This window comes from Hemicordylus capensis, chromosome 1 (assembly GCF_027244095.1).
Source record: "Hemicordylus capensis ecotype Gifberg chromosome 1, rHemCap1.1.pri, whole genome shotgun sequence".
In the NCBI taxonomy this organism is placed as follows: Eukaryota; Metazoa; Chordata; class Lepidosauria; order Squamata; family Cordylidae; genus Hemicordylus; species Hemicordylus capensis.
In genome coordinates this window covers 40,871,992-40,897,043 of record NC_069657.1, presented here as the reverse complement: position 1 = coordinate 40,897,043, position 25,052 = coordinate 40,871,992, and the positions used below count along the sequence as shown (strand labels likewise).

Sequence of the window (25,052 nt, the reverse complement as noted above, 5' to 3'; positions counted from 1 at the left end):
TTCCTTTGGGTTTTGTTGCCTTTGTTATGCGGGAATTTATTTTGGGGTTTTTTCTTGCTCTCCCATTCCCATTGTTCCCGGCATACAAGGCCATCTGTTCTCTCAGCAGATGCGCTGAGTTCGGTAATTGTTGTCATTCTTAGCATAGTGCAAACCATGCACAATTCAGGAGATGTGGTGTACAACATACACGAGCTGGCCAAATGAGCATTGTTGCTGAAATTGCTTGTCAAAATATCAGAGGGGAACAATATCGGATTGTCAAAGCAGCAAGTGTATCTATTGTCGCCAGATCAAAATATGGCAGGTTTATGATACCGTCGACTGCAGCACATATTGCTCCTCTCAGATTTTTGCCTTCTCTGCATGAAAGTAAGTAACATGCGCCTTGTGTAATCTCAGAATGATTGTGTAATCTCTGAAGGACCATTGGAATTAATGCAGTTCAGTGCTAGTGAAAAGTGACAGATTTAAAGCTTATATTACTGGACAGCTCTAATTCTGAGGTAGACAATTTATTTTACAAAGAGAGCTGCTTTTCAAGCCCAGTCCCTATGCTCCTTTCAATGAGGCAATTTGATCACATCCATCTTGTGTGTGAATAGTTTGTCTGAATACATTTTAGCAGGGAGCTATTACTAATTATACTGGCACTATTGTGCCAATATAGTTAAACTGAAGAGTGTTTTCAACGTTCCACCATTATAAGCCCTCAACATTCTATTACTTATAAAATCAAAAGCATTTGTCTGATATGCCTGGCCATCAGCCTACATTCACTAGGTAAATCTGGTGAAGATCCGTTGGAAAATGGCTTAGATAGAGCAGTAAGTTTTTCTCTTTTGAACAGGGGTTTAAAGGGTTGGTGAGATTTATTTGGACCGAGGAAGTGCTATTTCAATGATTTTGTAGTCCATTTGCCTAGTTTCACCCTTTAGACTGCATGCCGGTGTGGGGGGGGTGCCTTTTATATATCCCCCTGGGACTCAATTGATTATTTTACAATTGATCCTCAAAGTTGGGTTTAAGAGGCAGAAAAATGCATTTTTAGTGCTAACAGAATATGCAGTAGCAAGTTTGAGGTTACACTGCCCACAGCGCTGCCCACCATAAACATGGTGGCTGACTCGCCGCTCTACCCCTCTAGCTGCTCCAATCCTGCTCCTGTGGCCTGTTGGCCACTCAATGCCTTCAGGGCCGCGATGGCATCACGCTCCAGCATTGGCCCAGTGTAGCTCTGGCCTCCTTGACCTCGCCGCTCTGCCCCTCCAGCTGCTCCCCTCCTGGTGCTCAGATGGCACCCCATGTGCAGATAGCAGCCAGCTTTCCCACCAGACCTTCGCTCCTGCCCGCTGTTCCATTCTGGCGTTCACCCTTCATCCATTCGGATGCTATGCTTTGCCCTGGCTTCGGCAAGTCTTGCAGGCTGCCCAGCCTCCTCACCCAGGGCTCAGATGGCTTCCAGATATGTGTGGACTTGGCACATGGGTGGAGGCCACCTGTGCATCCTGGGTGCAGGGCTGCCGGCAGGGAACACTGGCTTGCCGGAGCCAGGAGCAGGGTAGACAAGCGCACCGGAATGGGTGAGGGTGTGCATGCGCATGTGTGAGCCTCTGCCTGCGCCTGCGTGTGGCTGTGCCTGCATGTGCACGTGAATGGCTGCAGTGTGTCTGTGTCTGTTTGTGTGAATGGCTACATCACACATGTACAACTTTTACATTATTGTGCTGATAACACCATCCCGAAGGAAATTAAATCAAGCAGGTTTATGGGAAATTTCTGGGAAGATAATCTGTAGTTTTGGACATGGTTGTTAAAGCATTTGTTATTTTTAATTATCATTGTTGTTTGTGTTTGTGCGTTTTTTAGAAAAAGGAAAAAATAAAATAAAATACAGATTTGAAGTAAGAACAAATTGCCTGCTTCTTGTATCCTGACTCACTGAAGAATCATGAGGTGAGATCATACTGTAACTATAACTGAATTCACTAATTTCATTTACTGGGTTTTTTTCCAGGTGGAAGAGGGAGTGTGACTTTATCTTAGTTGAAGGTTTTACAAAGTTTTTGGTGTTCAGCATCAAAAAGTTCTACCTTGTGGTTTGGATAAACTTTTCCCCATAGTTTCTAATTAGAATTTCCTTTCTAAAACACCTGGAAATTCAGCTTTACATTTTCACTCAAGCTCTAAAAAGAATGGAAATTGCAAGTTAAGGTGCCCATCTTAACTTCTATGCCATATAAACTCTATAAAGGCTTTGTACAGGCTAGAATATGATGATGGCTTTAGAAATGATGCCCTGTGCACCTACACTTTGCCTTCATCAGAGATGCATCAGACAGAAATTCATCAGGGACATTGCTAGGAAGCAATTAGGGAAACTGCAGCTGTTAAATGCCTGCCTGGATGCATCGCTTCCCAGCCAAATGTCCAGTGGTGGCATCACAGGGATTCAGTGATGATGCTGGTGGTTTATAGAAGAAATTGGATTTGGGGGTTTGAGGGTTTGGGAATATGGCCCCCTATTTGAGGAACAGGGTTAGGCCTTGAGGTATAGGGATAGGCAAATTGGAATCTCTGGTTCTGGATCACGGGGCTGGTTGGTCATGGGTTCCCGATCAAGAATCTGGCTGCCCAAGGGCTCTTCCTAAGAGGAGTCTCCCTTGGAGCACTCTGCTGTCTCCATTGTGTCAGTTTTAGATTCTGAGCCTGCTGGGATAGAGACAGTCTTCCCATTACTTATAAAGTGCCATGTGCAGAGATAAAACAATTTAAACAACAAAAACCACAATAACAGGGGGAGTTCATGATGAGGTGACTGTGGGCTGGTTTAGATTATATGTCTGAGACACTTTCACCCACATGCAGTTAGGTTTGTGAATGAGGACATCCTGCTCTACCTCCTGACATTCCTTTCCCTTTCTCCTAATTGCCTGTCATACATAGATCACTGTTCCAATGAACCCCTCCAACATAATTAAGAGAAAGTAAATATCATGCCAGGATTGGGATATGCTCATCTATGTTCCTTTACGTGTGCCATCTGACTCAAGCCAAGATGTTAGATGTTACAACAGGAAGGCACATTCAAATGAAACGTTCAGCATGCAAAAAAAATCACAAGAATAAATACTAATGTCTAGTTATTTTGCCATATCAAAATGAAAAGTGATATTTGGATTCCTATAAACACTCCAATGCCTGCTTATATACCCAGACTATTACTTTAGATTCAAGCACTTTGCAAGCATTACCTGTTTGATTTGTCAGGCACACACCCAGCCTCTCCCGTGTAATTTGCAGTTAAATAAAAACCTTGGATTTGAAGTCAGTGGGACTACTTTGTCTTAAATCCAAATGGTTGAGCTTCACTGGGTTGTGAATAAGGATGTGATTCAGAAAGGCAACTGGGTGCTTGATTATGAAATGCTTAATAGGATAAGAGCTATCGTGTGGCGAAAAAGTTGAAATAAATCTTTTAGGTCAATATTTATAAGCCCTCAGGTAGACTCATGCAAAAGCCTTCAGAAGTAATGTAAACCTTTGAAGAATTTCTCATTTTGCAAAATACATAGGGGGGAAAGTACTTGATATAACAGTTCTGACCTGCAGAAGTGTTAGAGAGCTCGGGGCCAGCGGGGGGAGATTTCTGTATCTGCCCCAGCTACAGCAAAAGTTCACAGGTAAGAAGAGCTCTGCTAATTCATATTGTCTGGAGACATGGAGTTAAAGTTCCAAAAGAGCAGTTTATTTGGAAAATCCATCAGTTTATTTGGAAAATCCATCAGACCTATCATGCCTCATGGCTAGCTACATAAAGGAAGTGGAGGAAGAGAGAGGAAGGAAGTCTGGCCCTCCAGGTGAGAGAATGAAACCGGAGACTATCAGTCTAACAAAGGAGAAGTAGAGTAGAGAAAGCCTGTTCAGAGAGGAAATGCCCTTCCTGGCTGTCTCTACCCCTAACGGGTTGCTGGAGGTAAGAATCAATGCCATGCAGGAGCTGCATCTCCAACAAGAAGAATTTTTTTTCAGCTTTTAAAAATACTCTAAAAATTGTAGTAATTTCAGGGCGGGGGCAGATTGCTGCACCAATGAAGCTGTCACTCAAAACCTTTCTACTTCTGTTTGCCAAAACACATAAATCTGCTTCTTTTCACTGATTTTATTAACAGGTGCAAGTTAATGAAGGATGATTTTTGTTCAAAAAAATATCACTTAGAAGATTTGTGTTTGGAATTTAAACAAAATTGTAACTGTAACTATACATGCTAATCAAATAACTCTGATTTTAAGCTTAGTGGGACTGGATTTACTTTAGTAGGGGTATTACAAAACTAAATTCATATTAATAGGCCAAAATACAAAATAACCTTTGATCAACATGCTATTTAATTTTTGTTTTAATTTTTTTTTTAAGCATCCCTGGCTAACCCAAATAGGCTTCAACACAAGAATTAAAAATGATGGCTAATATCCTGACTAATTGATAGACTCGTGCAGCATGGTTCCAGACTAAGGCTACATTGGCACACATGGTTGTGGGGACTAATGATCCCCCCTTCTTTCTGCATCTGCCTGCACCACCCAAAAATATGTCCCTGAGCCTCAGGGACATATTTTTGGGTGGCACACATAGCTATGGAAAGAAGGGAATTTTTATTTTATTTTATTTTATTTTATTTTATTTTATTTTATTTTATTTTATTTTATTTCTATATCACCCTTCCAAAATGGTTCCAGGCGATTTACATTAAAATAAAATTAAGATCAATTAACTGTATGTATCTCTCTCTCTCTCTATATATAGAGAGAGATATATAGATATAGATATAGATATAGATATAGATATACATATAGATATAGATATAGATATAGATATAGATATAGATATATACCATTATTAAAACAGTTTTTAAAATCCTGGAAAACCAGGCCAAACGTTTACATTTTAAAAATAGTTTAAAAACCCTGGAAGGCCAAGCCAAACAGATAGGTCTTAAGGGCTCTCTTGAAGGCCGGCCAACAATGAATTCAGACTATGGATTCCTGATGCATTCCACAGCCCAGGAACAGCTACAGAGAAGTTCCACTACTGAGTGGAAGTGCTGGCTGTAAGACGTGCCGGCGGTAAGATGGACCTCCTCAGATGACCTTAATGTGTGGTAGGGATCGTGCAGAAGAAGGCGCTCGTGACATACTCCACCCCCTTGTGTGTGCTGATCCAGACTTGGTCTGGAACACAACTGTGCTGATCTGGTGCTTCATTAGTCAAGATGTTGTCCTATGAAACATAGCCATATTTAGGAAACAAGAATCAACAATCCAACAGAAAAGAAAAACCACAAATATTCACAGAAAGCCAGCAGCAGAAGCAAACAAAACAAAACAAAAATGACCATCCACCACAGATCACACCAACTGAATGTCTATGTACATAGCCTGGTCCTGAGCAAGCATCTAAGGCTTTATGGTGAGGAGGTCACCTGGACTTCCATAGAAAGGACATTCCACAGTCATTGCTACCACAGAAAGGGTCTTGCTTGTAGTGGAAGCTCACCAAGCTTCATTCAACAATGGAAAATGGAGCAGGGCTTTAGTTTATTTATTTATTTTATTTTTATTTATTTTATTTATAAATAAAGAAGAAGAAAGTTGAAGAAAGTGTATGAACAGGTACACAAAAAAACAGGTGGGCCTTCATGTATGTGAGTCTCATCTACTCACCACTGGCACCTGAGACAATGCACACAGTGATCAAGGAGCACTCAAAAGCTGGGGACCTGGTTCTTCAGAGAGAATGTAGTCCCATCTAGGCTAGGTGAACTATCTAATCCTGGATCAGGTGCTATCCAATAGTAACTTGGCTCAGCGTGTTCTCTCCCATCCAGATCCATACAGCTGACAAAGGAAGGATTAGGGTTTTCATCACCTCTCTGTGAATTACTGAAAATGAGGGAAATAAAGGTACTTTCTGCATATCATCAGTTCAAATATCTGGAAAACTTTACCCAGTGGCTTCATGTAGATGTGGAAAAGCACATATAAGATGGGTCCCTTTGGGACTCCACTGGCCAACAGCAGAACAGTAATTCCCAAACATAACTTTCCGGGACCCTACCTTCCAAGAATGAAAATGGCCACCTGAACACAGCACCCACAAATCCCACCCCTAAAAGGCTGTCTGGAAAGATGGTGTCAGAAGATCCTGAGAGGTGCAGAGTCATACTGCCTCTGTCTATCTTTTCTGCAAGTCATCCACAGGATGAGCAAGTTGAGCTGAGCAGCCACCACACACCCGAAAACCTTGCTCAGGGGCGGATTACGCTTTTTGCCACCTGTAGGCAACCAAAGATTTGCTGCCTCAGCTCGAGGGACTCGGCAGCTATACTTGTAAATGGGAATCTGGCAAGGATTCCCCATTACAAGTAAAGGAATGGGGGTGGGAGTTAAATCTTCTTCCCATGTGCAGAGAGCCCCAAAATGGGCCAAAAAATGGCCTAACCTGTCATTTGGGAGGCAGGCGGGCCCATGGGAGGAGCTCTCACTGCCATCTCCACTGTGCCGCCGCCATCCATCCGCCATCCCAATGGGACCCAAGGCCTTTACTTACACACCACTCTCAAAATTTGCCATCCCTCAAAATCTGCCACTGTAGGCAAGTGCCTATATTGCCTATGCATTAATACGCCCCTGAGCTTGCTCCCAAATGAGATATTGAACATTGCTCCCAAATGAGAATTTGCTCCCAAATGAGACATAGGCCACGTTTTCACACAACGCAGAAACACAGGTCCAATGGACCTGTGGTTCTGCTCCCCACCCACCCCATTCCCCTGTCCTAATTCAGATGTTACAGAGAGCAGAGAGCCTGTAGTCAGCGAGACTGCAGAGATTAGGGGGAACTGGCTATTTGAGCTTCCTTATTTTATGAAGGACAGCCTGCACAGCCAATGACAGCTGGAGAGAAGGAGGAGCTTCCTCCCTCAACTCCAGTTTGAGGGAAAGGAGCCTGCGTTCCTGAATTTGGATGTAGTGCAGGCTGCATTAAACCTCAGGTTGGGGTGGCAAAACTCACTACAACCTGAGGGTATGAATTGCAGTTAGGAGAATGGAACCTTGGGTCGCTCTCTGTGTGGAACTGGAGTTCTGAGAAGCTGTCCTGCATTTGGACGTTCAGGTTTGACAACCTAACCCTTCTACTCCCGTTTCATGTTAAGTGCGAACGCAGACATAGGCAATAGTGAAGAAATGGTTTGTTCAATAATGAGTGTGCTGAACTAGGCAATGTGAATTACTTTTTTTGCCCAGACACACAAGCCCTATTGCTTTAACTAACCAAGATAGTAGGAATGCACATGAATCACAATTCGTGCACCGATTCGAAGGGTCAGTTTGGGCAACTTTAAGAGTAAGGAGAGCCCCGAAATGGGCTGAAAATGGAAATGGGACGAAAATGAAACCTGTCATTTGGAAAGCCACTCCTCTGCCACTCACCATAGCTTCCTGCTGCGGTGTCATGCTCCCTAGCACCACTCATGCCCTGGCGGCATGGTGGTGGCACACACATGGCCTCCACACATGCACACCAGCCATTTGCATGGTCAGCAACCATGCTGACCACACAAATGGCCATGTGTGTGCCGCCATGTGAGTGGTGCCAGAGTGCATGTGAGAGGGTATAGGTAAGAAAGATAAGGAAGGAAGGAAGGAAGGAAGGAAGGAAGGAAGGAAGGAAGGAAGGAAGGAAGGTGAGTAAGTAAGTAAGCTAGTTAGTTTTATAATATTATGAGAGATTCTCAAAGGAAATTCTTTACACAACTGTAATATCCTCACACCTAAGATCTTGTTGAAACATAACACTGTAGGCATTTGCATAATGTTCTGCTGACTGTAATGGAATTTATTTTCATAGGAAGTATTCAGTACGTTTCAATATAATTTTTGTTATATAATAGCTGTAGGGTTAACAATATCAATTTTTAGAGTACAATTAATAACAGCGGACTCTGGATCTGTCATATATAGTATATTTGGTTACCTAGCATCATAAATCCAGTGACGTTTCAGTAAATGATCCAGACAATTGTCTTCATTCCAGATGGAGTTTTACAGATACAGAAGTGCTTAAATTCCACCCTATGAGCAGTGGACACCACCCCTCTTGTTAAACTATATAGCCTCATCCACACAGTGTTGAAGTTTTATTTCATCCATAGCTTTAATGACACACAACTGGCATTTTGTGCTTAATTCCTTCACTGACTCATAGAGTTCAGGCAGTTTACATACCTTCCTTTCATTTTCCCCACTTATTTTTGTCTAAAGCATACTCATTACCTCATGTGGTGCCTGAGGATAAATTAATGCTCAGAAAGGCTAGGAAAAGTCATTATTGTATAAATACATTTTCTGACAGAATTACCCCCAAAATCTTCACAACATTATGTGGATAGTTATTTGTCACTATTGTGGTAGGGAGGTGTCAGCTAGAGTATCTGAAGCAGTTACTGACATTTATGTCAATCTCTCTCTCTATGTCCTTTAAAGATATTTATGCTATTTAGTCATTTATTTTCTGCAGAATATATATATATTCCTGTCATCCAAATAAAATAGCCCATACAAACTAGTAATTACTAGTAAACAAATTAGTAATGAATTCCAATGATGGATTAATAAAACAGAATAAATTGCTGGTCACTAAGGTGGTGTACATGAATTTGGATGTGATACAATATGCCTAAATTAGGTTACAAACCTTAATGGACCCAAACGTTGATAACATACTGATGCTTCCATGAGGGACCTTTTGCCTTAGGCTTATTCTGTGGCTGCTGAAAGTATTTTTTTTTAAAGTAGACACTGAATAGATGAAATAAAGTGGCCACAGAAACATAATATAATCTTTAAAAGCTCAGGAAGAACAGAAGGCAGTAAGGGATCTTATTGAGTGATAATAAATTTCCTTATTTTGGTGGGGCTAGGACCCTGGCAGCATCAGCTCTCAGCTGCTATGTCTCATAGTGACCACTGTAGGGTTTTAGGGTCATGGATACAAGTGCTGGATTCCTCTGTTCTTCCAGTGTTCATCTCCATTTTCTCTCTCCAGAGATGGCTGTTTGTTTTGTCTCTCTCTTCAGTCATGAGCTACAGCTGAAATAAGCTGCAGGCTCTTTCACATTTGTTTGTAACCTTTTCTTTAAATAAATCCTTGTAGTTCTTCAGTATTAAAGAACTGTCTCAAGACCTCTTGCTTTGCTGCTTTCTCGCCAAACTGGTTTTACTCTGCTGTTTGGGGACTGAACTGCCATCCTTCCCCTACAATTTTTACAACAAACAGTATACCACCATTTCAAATGTTCTTCACCCTTTTAAAATGAGGGTGAGAGGAAGATGGCAGCCGGGGGCCAAATATGTATGGATTGGGAGGCTGCGTTGGAACACAGATTTGAAGGCCAACCTCCAGACAGATTACAATCTGTCTCTTCTCCCCGATAGCTTTCTAGATAACACCCATTTTTGCCTGAAGGGAAACGTGAGATGCATATGGAGGGTCTTACTGAGATGAAAGAATTTTGAATTGTGAGGCAAGTTAGGAGAATTTTGATAAGTTTCTCAAGGGATTCCTTACTGCTTTTAAAATCAAGATTCAAAAGTTTCACAACTACCATAAATCTTCAGCTCTATGGCGAGCCTACATTACAGTCATTCGTATGAGCATATGGTGACACACATTTTGTATTTCAAAAAGTAATAACGGTGGGGAAAATAAGCAGTATCAGCAGTGCTTTCCTCATGTTATCTGAAAGCATGGTTTTGGTATAATAGGCAAAATACAGCTGTTATTTTAAAACCCTGTGAAAACTCATGTTTTGGCCTCTTCTTGTGAGAGAATAGAGCTTCTGGGGTGCAAACAGGGCTTTAAAAAAAAAATAATTCCAAAATTTGTTTCCTCAGCAGTTTTCTCTGAAGTCTGTTCAGGAATGTTTAATACAGCCAGAGAGATTTCTCCCTGATGTTGTAATGGGCTACTTCTTTAAATCTGCAGATAAATAACAGGCATGTTTATGGTCATGTATCTGCTACAAAAGATATAGTCAAGACAAATAAAGAGTATTACAGATCATCTGTCAAGTGAATTCAATGCTTCTGTTCTTGTCATTGCCTGATGATATACAGTGCACACTGGTCTCAGCAACTGGTTCAAGAGAAAAACATTGTTGATATGGCTAAGCTACAGCTTTGTCAACTGGCAGCTAATGATAAGGAGCACTAAAATATTGCAGAGATCAAGGCACAGATGCAAAAGGAAAAACGCAGAGGGGCTTCTTGAAGGTTCTTTACATCTTTAGTTCTCGCTGGGATTCATAAACAGCCTGGTTGGGTTAACAAAATGAGGGCCCCCATGATGGGGCCTTATTTTTTGTTCCATTATGGTATGTATTCCCAGTGTTTTATAGCTGCTTCCCTCATATACACAATGAAATATTGTGTGGATTTAACAAAAAGTCTATTCAGCAACAACTCCATTTTTCTCCTTCTCCTTTCTCTCCCTTTTCCTTTCTTACTTGTCCCCCACACTCTCTACAGGATACCCCCAGGGACAAATCATGTCTGAACAAACAAACTGCAAAAAATTACTGGATAGGATACAATAATCAATAAAGTGAATTTCATGTGCCCAGGAATATACAGTGTAGACATCTGTATAAACAGAGACAGCTTTTATCAAAAAGGTTGTGGAACCAACTCAACCCATCAAAACTTCTAAGTAAGAGCTTCATAAGAGCTTGTATGAAGATTAATCTGCACCAGCATTCTATTTCCAGCAACGGCTGTCCAGGTGCCTATAAGACACTCATAAGCTAGGCATGAACACAACAGCTTTCCCCATGTTATCTGACTCTGGCTAGAGAGTCATGAGCAGCCTGCCCAGGAGCAGGGAGAAAGTCTCCTGATGAACAGCACCAGTGGTGTATTCAGTGGTGTACTGCCTTTGAATAAGAAAGTTCAGTTTAGCTAATAGCCACTGATAGACTTTCATATCAGTGTCGAATTCAAGCACAAGCTAAGTAAGTTATAGCTTAAGGCTTCACATTATGAGAGGCCTCTGAAACGTATGACTAAATTTCAGGTTTTACATAATGGGCTGAAAAATAAAGGAGAAAGGAACAAAGACTCTAAAACAGGCTGATAAGAATCAGTTTAACAGATTCTGAACAGATTATGATAAACATGCTTATATGGCTCCACAATTATTTATCATATAGAGTTTATAAATCTGTGCAGAAATAACTAAGTTATATGCAAATTTTATTAGACCAGGGCCTGCTTAAGTTTAGACCAATGCTCACCATCATGGTTATAGGCAAGATTTGCCTCCTTATATGAACACTGCTCTTCTGAGGTATGTGAGTAATGTCCTGGGGTGGGACTTCTCATCCATTCTGACCCATTTTTAGCCTACTTTTCTTAAGGAAAGTCAGCTTATGAGATCACTCGGCATTAGTAGAGTGCACGGATCGGTTCGGAGGCCATTCCACTGGCCTCCGAACCGATCCGGACAAGGGGTGGTTTTGGTTCGGGAGGGTTGGGGGGGGTTCCATTAAGGGCGGGGGGGCTTTACTCACCCCTCCCGCGCTTTGCTGCTCTGGCGCCATAATTATTTTTAAAAATGCGCCGCAGAATTGCTCGTTGCTTGCCGCTCCGGGGCTCCTTCTTGACTTCAAAATCGGGCGGCAGGATACTTCCCTGCCGCCCCCGAAGCCCCCTCAAGCCATTTGAGCTCTTGAAATCTCGCCCGGACCGAGTGCTAAAGCGCTCGGGCGGGCGGCGGGGAGATGTCTGTCCGTCCGCCCGCCCCCTTCCCTGCCTTCTGCGAAGTGCAGGGAGCCTTCTGCGCGCGCGTGCGCAGAAGCAGGGAGCCTTCTGCGCACGCGCACGCAGAAGGCTCCCTGCACTTCGCAGAAGGCAGGGAAGGGGGCGGGCGGACAGACAGACATCTCCCCGCCGCCCGCCCGAGCGCTTTAGCACTCGGTCCGGGCGAGATTTCAAGAGCTCAAATGGCTTGAGGGGGCTTCGGGGGCGGCAGGGAAGTATCCTGCCGCCCGATTTTGAAGTCAAGAAGGAGCAGCGAGCAACGAGCAATTCTGCGGCGCATTTTTAAAAATAATTATGGCGCCAGAGCAGCAAAGCGCGGGAGGGGTGAGTAAAGCCCCCCCCGCCCTTAATGGAACCCCCCACCCCAGTGCCGAGCCGCAGGTCCGCGGTCCGGTGCACACCCCTACTCGGCATTGTGTGAGTGAGTGGGGCTATTCCCATAAATGGGAAAAATCGGGCTAGGAAAGCCTAGCCCAATTTTTCCTGATCGTCAGAACCACCTGGCTCGGCTGCGAGCCCGCTGGTTCTGAAGCGGGTAACCCGCTCAAGAACCCCTGCCCCAAAACTAGGTTTGCAAAGTGAGCGCTCCGCATACCTGGTTTTTGTAATTGTGAGTAGCCACGGTGTGGCTTCGCGCCACACCTACTCATGAGTAGACCCCCGGACAGGAGGCAAAAAGCCACCTCCCAGCTCCGGGGCTCTCCCCAGTATGCCCTGCATGCTCACACAGGGCATACTGGGGCTTCCGGGGGCTTCACGGCCCCTGAGCTCCCCAGCCCCCGCCGCCTCCGTCTCAGAGCCGGCAATCATGTGGGCGGCCTATCCGGCCGCCCAGGGCTCCCTCCTCACTCGTGAGCAGGGAAAGCGGGCTTAGCACACTCTTCCCGCTCACCGCCCCCAACCGGGTCTCACGGATCGTGAGACCCGGTCCAGTGAGTGTGTTTGTGTGTGTGTGTGTGTGTGTGTGTGTGTGTGTGTGTGTGTGTATTCCTATCAACTTTGCAATGCATTGACCAATATGAACCAAATTGGGTATATTTGTAGGGACACATTGGTGGTGTAGTTTGTGATGATGTCATCCACCCCATTCAAGCTGCTGGACACATGGAGCCTCTTCGCATTACTGGTGAGAAGGGCTCCAGAGCGGGCTGCGGGGAAGGTGGGTTAGACCTACCGTCTCCACAGATGACCACTCCTCTTGTGCTGGGCATGCTCCCTGCACACCGAGATGGTTCCCTGTGTGCCCAGGAGGCAGGGAGGGACAGGGGCCAAAACATGTCATCCTGGCCCCCGGAAATACCATAATGCACTTCAGCAAAGCCTTTTCTTCTATATGATTAACAATTTTGTCCTTAAGTATGCTTTCCACCAATTTACCCGGCCCTGAAGTTAAGCTGACTGGCCTGTAATTTCCCGGATCCCCTCTGGGTCCCTTTTTGAAAATCAGAGCTACACGGGCTACCTTCCAGTCCTCTGGACTAGGACCAAGGAGACCTGAGTTTGAATCCCCATTCAGCCATGAAACTCACTGGGTGATTCTGGGCCATTCGTGTATCTCTCAGCCTAACCTATCTTAAAAGGTTGTTGTGAGGATAAACAAATACTATGTACACTGCTCTGGGCTCCTTGGAGGAATCGCAGGATATGAATGTAAACATGAATAACAAATAAATAAATAAACCCTTGCTCTAGGACATTGCAGACAGTATGCCCAACAAATAGCAAACTCCAAGTTCTGTTCAGCACCCCCTTCAAGCAGGCACCCCGAGAAACTGCTTGGTTCACCCACCCCTAAAGTCCGCCCTGACTGCACTGGTGCTCTGGGGGAAGAGGCAATTTTCAGTAATCCCCCAATCCCTATGAAGCCCACTGTGACTCCTGAAAATATGTCCCTGAAGTCTGTGCAACTTCAGTCGGGTAAGCTTCAGAGGGAGAGGGAAATTGATGGCACCATATAGCACCATAGTGATCATAACTGCACCAGTGCTTCATTAGTCTGGATGTCAGCCACTGATTCCCCTTCCACACCAACAAGCTCTTACTGGTTTAGGATAAGAACCTTATAAACCAAACCGGCCATGAAGCAGTGTGTGAGTAAATCTCTCAGCAGATCAAATCTCTCATGATTTTTGTCATTTATGACAGAAGAACTCAACATTTGTCATTCCTGTCACTTCTAATTAACATAGCCTTTGTGATATAAAAGTGTTTTTAATTTACTATCTTATTTTTAGTTGCATGAGACTGAGACAAAACTGCCAAGTTTTGCAGAATGTGAAATCCCAAGTACCTAAAGAATTTCCAAAATTATCCAAGAATGGTCATTGTGTGTGAACTATTTTATTTGCACAAAAGACAGGGGGAAAATTTCAGTTTGACTTTCCACAGAGGGGGCTTTCTACACACACACAGACCTGCCTTTACTTACCTTTATCATTTTAAAAACAGCATGTTGTTTAACTTGAAACCATATACTGAATAACATTTATAGGTACTTCAGTAATCCCAATATACCAAAAATTCTTGAGTCATTCCCTGTGAACTGGACAGAAGTCTGCTGTTCAGAAATATCTAAAACAGAAAAACCAGGAACTTAGAGCTGGTAAGAAGGGCCAGCCCTGTGCCTCTGGCAGATATCACAAATAAGTGTTGGTTTTTTAATAGCATTTAAAAAAAGCTTTTCTACATGTAATATAAAGTAAAAGGTAAAGTGTGTCATCAAGTCAATTTTGACTCCTGGTGCCCACAGAGCCCTCTGGCTTTCTTTGGTAGAATACGGGGGGGTTACCATTGCCTCCTCCTGTGCTGTATGAGATGATGCCTTTCAGCATCTTCCTACCCGTGTTTCCCCGAAAATAAGACAGTGTCTTATATTAATTTTAGCCCCCAAAAATGCACTAGGGCAATTAGTGGTACATCAGAAATTACTGCTAGGTCTTACTTTCGGAGAAACAGGGTATATTGCTGCTGCCCAATATAGTACCAGCAGGTAATCGAACTAGCAACCTTCTGCTTGTTAGTCAAGCATTTCCCCGCTGTGCCACTTAAGGTGGCTTTACATGTAATCTAACACATGCATAATCTACTGAGTATTTTCAACCATATAAAATGTTTTTTCCCCGTGCACAGGTTCCTTTACTTTTTTAAGTTGTACAAGACAAAACTGCTATACATTTTACAGCACGTTGGGATGTGAATGAAATCCCAGATGTCCAAAGATATCAGAACAATGCGGTGATTAAGCTGTGAGTTGGTGAGTTGTCTGGGAGCATATGCCCTCATTGCTAAATAGAACCACATGAGTCTTCTACATCCAATTGCAGCTTTATAGATATTGACTGACAGCCAGGCTAACACTATTACGAACAAAGATGCACCTGTGCAAGAAGGTTGTGTTGCTGAACAGATGATCAAAGTTGCACAGTCTCTTGCAGTCTTGGTCCACTTGTGCAACAAAGCAGAGCTTTGCTTCATTCTCTGCAGCATATATGGGCTGAGGAAGAGGTGCCACAGGTTGTGCAAGTACACCCCTGCTGCACTGGTGCAACACTAGTCTGGGAAAGAAGCTACAGGTTTAGCGGAACTAGCTAATAGGGTTGCGCGTTTTGTATTTTTTCTGTTTTGAATTGTACCAAATACGAATCAACCCCATTTTGTATTTTGTCCAAAATTAAGCCTTCCGAATCACCCCAGTTTTGTTTTGTATCAGAATTAATCTGAATCCAAATTAATTCAGATTTAAAAATGGGTCACATGGTCCAAAGTGTGAGTGGGGCTTATAGTGCCCAATGAGTGGAAGCTACTACAAACATTTCAAAGGAATTGGGTAAACTGCAATTTTTGGTGAATTTTTGAAGTTTGCGCATCTTTCAGATTCCCCATAGGGTACGATGGAGGTTTCAGGAAAAGTATAGCTTCGCGCGCGGGGGGGGGAGGGGTGGCCCAGAGTGGAGTGTGGTTGGTGGTAGTGCCCAGTTGGTACAAGGAAGCTACCACAATTTTTTCTGAGGAATTTGGCTACAGGCTGATTTTTAAAGAATTAATGAAGTTACGCGTCTTTGAGATTTTCCTTGTAGGGTATAATAGAGGTTCCTGCAGTCTCATAACTCCACCTGAGGGTCACTGGGGTGGTTCAGAGCAAGTGGCAGTGTAGTGCACATAGGGTGCCAACCACTCACGTGGGTTGCCAACCCATGAAGTACAGGGTTTTGTTGTTCTAGAAGTGTTCTAAGAGTAGATACTCTAGTAGCATATGAGAGTGAATTCATGGTTTTTCATGAAAAATCTCGTGCTGCCAGAAAATCTAAACTCAACACCTCAGAAACAACAAAGCCCAGTACCTCAATGGGTTAGCAATCCAGGGGGGTGGTTGGCACCCTCTGTGCACCACACCACCACTCACTTCTGGCCATCCCAGTGCCCCCAAGGTGGAGTTATGGGGCTGCTGAAACCTCCATTATTCCCTATGGGGAAAAATCTTAGACGCATAAACCTCAAAAATTCCTAAGAAATCAGCCCTTTGCCCAATTTGGAATCTGGGTGCACCACCCTTGGGGCACTGCCACCCAACCCACTGTTTTGTCCCTGAAGCTCCACATAAACAAGTTGAAAGAGTGAAGAGAATGATGAACAACAACGACACTTAATTTTTTGGCACAGTTATTTGAGAATTTTGCAGTGGTTGGGGGCCTGTCCCTGTGGCACTAGCACAGCAGCACAACCCATTTGTGGATTCAAGCAATCTTTCAATAAAAAGATAAAAACACTCCCTCCCCATGGAACAGTGACCACAGGTCATATGAGATAGCAAGATAGACCAATGAACTGCCTTGGTACTATGGAACAGCTTCAAATGTTCATTGAACTGAAGTGGAGTGAGCCATAGCCCAAACAAATCAGCCTACTGTTCAGAATTGTTGAGATTTATCCTCACTGCATTTAAGAAAGTGCAAAACCATGGATCATGGTTACAAGAAAGAGAGAAGCAATTAAGATTCCTGGGGATGTCAATAGATTGACTGGGATATTCCCCACCCCCCTCCTTTTATCTCCTGTAGTCCCATGAGGATGACCTGTCCCTGCAATGGAAAAAGTTGTGAACCACAGGCTTAGACATCATGTCCCACCAAATTACATTGTGGCCTAAACTAAATTTACTGCTCAACTTGGACAACAAAACTTAGACACCACTATAACTCATAAAAATCAGAAGAGATACAAAATAGCTCTTCAAAAGACCCCTAAACAAGTCAAGAGATTCTTTCTAAACCTTTGGAAAGAAAAACCTGTGTAATTTCAGAACTTTCCTAACCAGGTTCTCAAAAAGCATCTCCATACAATTTATACCATGGCTTTTAGCAAGAGCTTTGGAATTGCATTGAGCTCCCAAAGGCATTTGGGTATTTCTGTCTCAAAATGCTTTCTTCCAAATCCCTTTGCAAGGTCAGTTTGCATTTCAATCACACTGAATACAACACTTACTTAACTAAACCATTCAAGCTCAATAGCTTTTTGCATATCTTATATTCTGCTAATCACTCAGTGCCTCAGCTGGAGTGGAGAGGGTCAGAGAAGTCAATTTCAATTGCAATGCTTTCCCAAAGAACAAAGCATTCTGTCTGAAACAATTTGGAAACAAAAATTTCTGTTTTTTAATTCTTGATTTTGTTTTGGTTACAAAACCTCTAAAATTGCCATTTTCAGGCACAAAACGTTTTGTACCCAAATCGAAATGCATAAGCCTACTAGCTAACACAACATCCTTGCACTAGTGCAACATTTTGGGCATTGGACAAGATGTTTACCACTCTGTACCACCTGTGCATGAAGTTCACTTATTCAGTATTGTCAGTGGCACCAATAGGCCTGGACCTCAGGGCGCAAGTCCGAGACCCCATCCTCCCCACTCCCCTGGAGGGCTGCAGCAGCCAGTGGCCAGCACCAGGAATCTTATCCCTGCATGGCAGCCAGCACGGGCTCTGCAATGCCTCTGCATCTAGCATGCCAGCAGCCTAGCACTGATCATCAGGAGACTTTCTCTCCCTTTGCTCCTGGGCAAACTGCTCTTGACTCTGCAGCAGCGTAGGCTGGAAGGCTGTCGAGCAGCAGAGGACTGAGAGTCAGGAGGCCAGTATTGGCTGCCCTCAGACTTGTGTAAGCCCTCTGTCCTGCCTCCCCCATTGCTGCCTGCTTGTAGCATGCCTGCCTCATTGTGGAAGCCATCCAGAAGGTGGGTGGGTGGGACTATATGGGGCTTGTATGGGTTATCCCCTCTTTGTTTATTTCTCAAATGGCATGGCCTGGATCTTTGATATCTGGCATAGATGTAGTGCAGGGTGGGAAGGCTCGGTATATATAACTGGAAGCAGATTGGTTAATCCATTTATTTTTAATAAATTTTGGGGGGAAAATAAATATCAAAAAAGCCCTATAAGTGACTTGTTTTCTGGCAGAAAATTACAAAAACGTCTGGAACTGAAGCCCTGCTTTCGACCATCATTCTACCCCCATGTGTAAGAATCTGCCCTTTGCCTTCCTAAAAAAGGGTAAAGCACTCCACTTTTCTGCCCAATGCTTTAGATCTCCTGGAATGGCTTGGCATTAGACTTTGAAATTGGGCAAAGACATAGGGCAGGGTGGGGGGACCCTGTATATTTAATTGAGACAGATGGGACAATTTATTGATTTTTAATGAATTTTTGAATGTTTTAAAAACTTTCAAACAGTGGGAATTGTACACTCAAGAATTTTGTGTGAAACCATTTTTATTTACAGTTGTTGTTGTTGTTGTTGTTGTTATTATTATTATTATTATTATTATTATTATTATTATTATTATTATTATTATTATTTCTTGTTTACACATTCAGACAGGTGTTATTGACTGGTTTGTTTTATCCAGACATCGAGTCCTTCCCAAGGACCTGGGATGGCTGAATTTTATTGTCAATTGTTATAGATATCGTCGCAGAATATAGGCTGTTCCCAGTAAAGCTGCTTTTTGTAATTGGCTGATGGTGATTTCTGTGGCCCTGATGGTGTTGAGGTGCTCTTCAAGGTCTTTTGGAACTGCACCCAGGGCGCCAATTACCACTGGGATTATTTTGGTCTTTTTCTGCCACAGCCTTTCAATTTCAATTTGTAGATATTTGTATTTTGTGATTTTTTCTATTTCTTTTTCTTCTATTCTGCTATCCCCTGGTATTGCTATGTCGATTATTTTAACTTGTTTTTCTTTCTTCTCGACTACAGTGATATTTGGTGTATTGTGTGGCAGATGTTTGTCTGTTTGTAGTCGGAAGTCCCAAAATATTTTTACATCTTCATTTTCTACCACTTTTTCAATTTTATGGTCCCACCAATTCTTGGCTACAGGTAGCTTGTATTTTTTGCAGATGTTCCAGTGTATCATCCCTGCTACCTTGTCATGTCTTTGTCTGTAGTCAGTCTGGGCAATCTTTTTACAACATCTGATTAGGTGGTCCACTGTTTCATCTGCTTCTTTACAAAGGCAGCACTTGCTGTTTGTTGTGGATTTTTCGGCTTTGGCTCTTATTGCATTTCTTCTTAGTGCCTGTTCTTGTGCAGCCAGTATTAAACCCTCTGTTTCTTTCTTCAAGTAACCATTCTTAAGCCATTGCCAGGTCTTGGTGATGTCTGATTTTCCACTTATATTGTGCAAATATTGACCATGCAGGGGCTTATTTTTCCATTTTTCTGCTCGGTTCTTAACTTGTTCTTTCTTGTAGGCCTGCTTTCTTTCATTGGTGTTGAATAGTTTCGCGTTATTGACCATTTGAAGTGCATCTTCTTCACTGTCCTTGTTATATTCTTCAAGGCCTCTTTTCTCCTCCTCTACTGTTTGATGGACTTGCAGCATTCCTCTTCCACCTGAGCTGCGAAGGAGGTATAGCCTATCAATATCACTGTGGGGGTGCAGAGCATGATTGATCGTCATGATTTTCCTGGTCTTACGATCCAGCGTCTCTAGCTCTGCCTGGGTCCAGTCTATTATTCCTGCAGTGTATCTGATAACAGGTATAGCCCAGGTGTTTATGGCTTTTATGGTGTTCCCGCCATTGAGTTTAGACTTGAGGATTTTTCTAACTCTCCTGATGTATTCACTTCCCATTTTTCTTTTAACTTCAGTGTGTGCAATGTTATCAGCCTGGAGAATGCCCAATTATTTGTAATGTTCTTTCTCTTCCAGGTTCTTGATCTTGCTTCCATTGGGCAGTTCTATTCCTTCTGTTTTTGTTATTTTCCCTCTGTTCATTATTAATGCAGCACACTTGTCTAGTCCAAACTCCATTCCTATATCGCAACTGAATATACGGACAGTGTTTAGCAATGATTCGATTTCTGACTGGGACTCTCCATACAACTTCAGATCGTCCATGTACAGCAGATGGTTTATTTTACTTGATGTTTTAGATGCTTGGTATCCGAGGCCTGTTTTATTTAGTATTTGTGAAAGTGGGGTCATGGCGATTACAAACAACAGAGGGGATAGTTTGTCCCCTTGGAAAATGCCTCTTCTAATGCTAACCTGTCCAAGTGTCTTGCCACTGATTGTTAACTGTGTACTCCACATGCTCATTGCTTTTTAAATAAATATCTGAATGTTTTTGCTGACACCAGTTGTTTCTAAACATTTTAGTATCCATGTGCGAGGCAATGAATCAAAGGCTTTCTTGTAGTCAATCCATGCAACACTTAGTTTGGTTTTTCTTCTCTTGCAGTTTTCTAAAATCATTTTGTCAATCAGCAGCTGGTCTTTTGTTCCTCTGGTGTTCGGGCAATTTCCTTTCTGTTCAACTGGAAGCTGTTTGTTAGTTAATAAGTGTTGCATCACTTCATCTGCTATTATTCCAGTTAATAATTTGAACATGGTTGGCAGGCAGGTGATCGGTCTATAATTACTTAGAACTGCACCTTTTGCTGGGTCTTTCATGATGAGATGAGTTTTCCCAGTTGTTAGCCATTGTTCAATATCACCTCCTTGCAAAATGTGATTGAACTGTTTTGATAGTTGTTTATGAAGGCTTGTTAGGTGTTTAAGCCAAAAGCCATGCAATTCACCGTCGCCTGGAGCAGTCCAATTTTTAATTTTCTTTGCTCTTTCACTTAATAATCATTTTTACTGCTGCTTCAGTGTGTTTTTATTTGTTGTCTTGTTTTTTATGCTTGTTTGATATGTTTTTAGCTTGGTGTTTTTATTGCTTGGTGTTTTTATTGCTTTTATTGTATGTTTTAATTTTTGTAAACCGCCTTGGGGTTTTCTTTTAACGAAAGGCGGTATAGAAATGTAAAAATAAATAAAATATAAAATAAATTCATCCTGGTGTTATTATTAGATCTTGCATTTGTTGGTTACATTTTTTGACCTCTTTCATCCAGCCTGCTTTTTTATTATAATCTATTGGATTGTCCCATAACTTCCCCCAGAATTGCACTGTTTCTTCTTTATTTGGTGTTTCCAGGTTTCTTGCAGTTTCTCCTTCTATGCTTTGGTAGAAACGTCTCTGATTAGACTGGAATTGGAGATTCTGCCTGTGTTGTGTAGTTCTGGCTTCATATCTGCTAATCTTCTTTGGCACTGCTGTTATTTGCTGCTTTATTATTTCCAGGACTTCTCTAATTTTCCTTGAATCTAGGTGGTATTTTTGGATCAGATACTGTTTGGTGTTTTCATTCTTCAGCTTCTTGTCTTTCATATCTTTCAATTTACTAGCATCTGATCTAAGCCTGGAGATTTTATTTTCTAATCTAATCTTCCATTTAGGTGATGTACTACTTTCTTTTTTGACAGGTCCATTGATCTTATATCCGAGCTCTTGTGTTGTTATTGTTGCTGCACTGTACATTAGTTGGTTTGTTTCTTGCAAATTATTGGTTGTTATTTTTGCAAGTGCAGCATTGACATCTTTTAATACCTGAGCAAGTTGTTTTTTGGCAACTGTTTTTAGAGCTGGAAGTCGAACCCTGGTGGTTGTTTGGTTCATGTGCTCAGTTATTTTTTGCTTTAGTTCTTGTTGCTTTTCTGTTAAATGGCATTCGGGGTTTTGAGGTGAAGGCAAAGGGGAGGTTGCCTGGTTTTGATTTTGAAACAGTTCAGCAACAATGGCATCCTCTATTTCCAACACCTCCTCCACCTGCGCCTGAGCAACTGCTTCAGTTGGTGGTAATTCTTTTTCCATATCTCGAGCCTGTGTTGCTCTTTGCAGTTCTTCCAGCTCAACTCCTGTGAATACTTTATTTCTTATTATGAATCTTCTCTGGTCTGCTAGCCTTTGTTCTGTTATTTCTGTATCTGGATGCTTCTCTTTCCAAATTTGGTACATTCTTTTTAAATAACCTCTTCTAGTTGGACTAGACTTGTAATAGCAGATCATTATTTCCTTGTTCGCATTTTTCGTATATTTTTTTCGGTTTAGCGACATTTCTTCCAGTAACTTTGCTGTCTTCAGCCCTGGTTGCTCAACTGAAGATCCTGAGTCCTGTTGCCCACTTGCCACCAGATGTCCAGGGACTCCAGCACCTGGCGCGGTCCTTGTTGACCTGGGCGACGAGCGATCCGGTATAGATTTATTGAAGTTACGTCTCACCATATTGTTGATGGGAGAGGCACTCTTTGTCTGGCTCTTATTTATTTTATTATTATTATTATTATTATTATTATTATTATTATTATTAACATTTTATATCCCACTCTTCCTCCAAGGAGCCTAGAGCGGTGTACTACATACTTAAGTTTCTCCTCATAACAACCCTGTGAAGTAGGTTAGGCTGAGAGAGAAGTGACTGGCCCAGAGTCACCCAGCAAGTATTATGTTTGAATTGGGATTTGAACTCGGGTTTCCCCAGTCCTAGTCCAGCACTCTAACCAGTACACCATGCTGGCACCTTAAGCATATATGTGTATGCATGTGTAAGTGGAAATGATGCTTATTTTGCAAGGGGCCTCCCTATAAGCCCACTAGGTTCAAGCTCCAAAATTACCTAGCTGCATCTCTGAGTCTTGTAGTATTAATAATGATCATAGCTGTATATCAGTCATTCCTTTCCACTCCTAGCCTCTTCTCTTCCCTTGCTCATATTTCACCTCGTCTTCTTGTTTCATGGCTGTCTTCTCACTTCCTTTCAGACATGAAATGCATTCCCCCCCCTACAGATTCTTCTTCCAATCTTTCTCCTGACTTCCTCAATTATTTTCCTCCTACATTTTTAGTAAATGTGTGAAGGGAACCAGGAATATGCCAGCTAGCCTCATCTCTTGGTTCAGCACTTGTCATCATCATCATCATCAATTTTATTACAGCCATTGGCCAGCAGAAATAGAAATAACAAACATATCCAATACAACAATACTAAAACACAATAAAAAAAATACAGTCATACATTAAAAAAAAAAGTTTAAAAAGCTAGTCCACAAAGCGCTGACACATTCAACACTTGTCTGCATAAGTAACCTAAATACAAAGTTCAGACGATACATTAGTGGCCCACGTGATTAAAAGGGGGACATGCCAAGAGTGTGTCCATTGTGACATCTGTCACAGATATTCTGCCCTCCTACCAAGTCCCTTTATTGCAGGGTTGTCTGTTCAGCCAACCTGTTTAAACTAGTGCTGTTTGAACTAACAGCTCCCCACAGGATGCTAGGAGGGCAGATGGACCTTTGCAGAAAATGTTCACAGGTGTGCTGTTGGGAAATCCCCCTTTTAATCATGTGGGCCAGAAAAGTATCAGCCAAACTGGCCCTGTACAATTTACAATTATTGCTGGCTATGTGTCAATGCAGGGTGTGTGACTATTCAATGTAGTCCCAATCCTGTGTCCCACACATAATTGTGTAATACCTGAAGAGGGCTGTAATCAGTTCCTGTGGTTATTATTTATCTCTATATCTATATTTCTCTAAGGTGTACCCATTGCTAATCCCATGTGTGGCAGTTCTCACAAGAGTTTGAGAGCGAGCTGCTGGCAGGGGGGAATCGAAAGCAGCAATGCCATCGGACAGGCTTGTGGTGAGGTGGGAAAGATGGGGGGAAGAAAATGGCAGCAGGCGGGCAGAGAAAATGACAACGGTGGGGTGGAAGGGGCAGGCGGAGAAGAAAACTGCGGCAGCAAGTGTGCAGGCAGGGAAGAAAATTGTGGTGGGTGGGCAGGCAGGGAGGGAAAGGAAACAGCAGTGGGTGGTAAGGAGAGGGGAGAACTAGAGACACAGATGTTCTGTGTCCGGCCCGGCTAGTTTTATTATAAAAAACTAGAAAACTTGGTGCTGTTTTGGTTACTTGTGTCTTTCATTTCAGATTTTGTCAATACCTGTCTACAGTTGTTAGACATCACTAAAATTCATCTTTCCTTTCTGTTGGTTCTACCTCACTGTTTCATTCTCTTTAAAAAATAAAGTGTGTTTCATTTGGATTACTGTAATGCTTGTTTAGCTGATCAAACAACATCAGATGTGAGCTTCTTGTTACTATCTTTCATTTTGCTGCCTGTCTCTTTTTTTTGCGTGCAAATATGATATGATCATGTTCCTCTGTTATTATTATGTTTTACTTCTTTGCACTGGTTACTTTTCCCACTTAGCATTCAAATTAAGATTATGTATGTTATTTATGTTTAACATAAATATGTATCCATTCCTTAGCACCAACTTATCTTTCATCTTCAATTTCTGTATATTCACCTTCTCAATATCTGTATTCTGCCAGTTTCTCTGTTAAGCCTCATAGGGCGTTAAAAAAAATCTGCTTTTCATCTTCACGTTTTTTTGTTTATTGCTCCTTATTTGTTGAATGTATGTGTTAAATGCATTGTCAGCTGATGTTCATTTAACAGATCCTAATGAGCTTTAACAGATTCGAATGAGTATAAGAAACTACATAATACTGGTCAAGGAGTTGTACTGGTTACTTATTTGTTTCTAGGCTCAATTAAATGGACTTGAATACTGGAGTAGTACCTTCTCTCAGATATGCCCCTGTTTCTTAAAGTCATGTGGAGAGGCCCTTTGGAGTCCTGAAGTTTGGCAGGTGAGTAGCAGAGCATTACTTTTTGGGAGGTGAGTACTAGAGCAGTAGAGTAATAGAGTTGGAAGGAACATCCTCCCTATGCACCTCCTTCCCAAAGGTGGTGGTGTGGCAAATTCATTCCATTCCATT

The 25,052-nt window shown here is 42.4% G+C and overlaps 1 long non-coding RNA gene across 1 annotated transcript; it reads left to right on the top strand.

The window, feature by feature from the left end:
- Positions 1-244: 244 nt before the first annotated feature.
- LOC128342365 (uncharacterized) lies at positions 245-24,923 on the top strand. Its single transcript, XR_008314939.1, has 3 exons — positions 245-372; positions 1,870-1,956; positions 24,819-24,923. It is a non-coding gene; the product is annotated as an uncharacterized LOC128342365 (long non-coding RNA).
- The last annotated feature ends 129 nt before the right edge of the window (positions 24,924-25,052 follow it).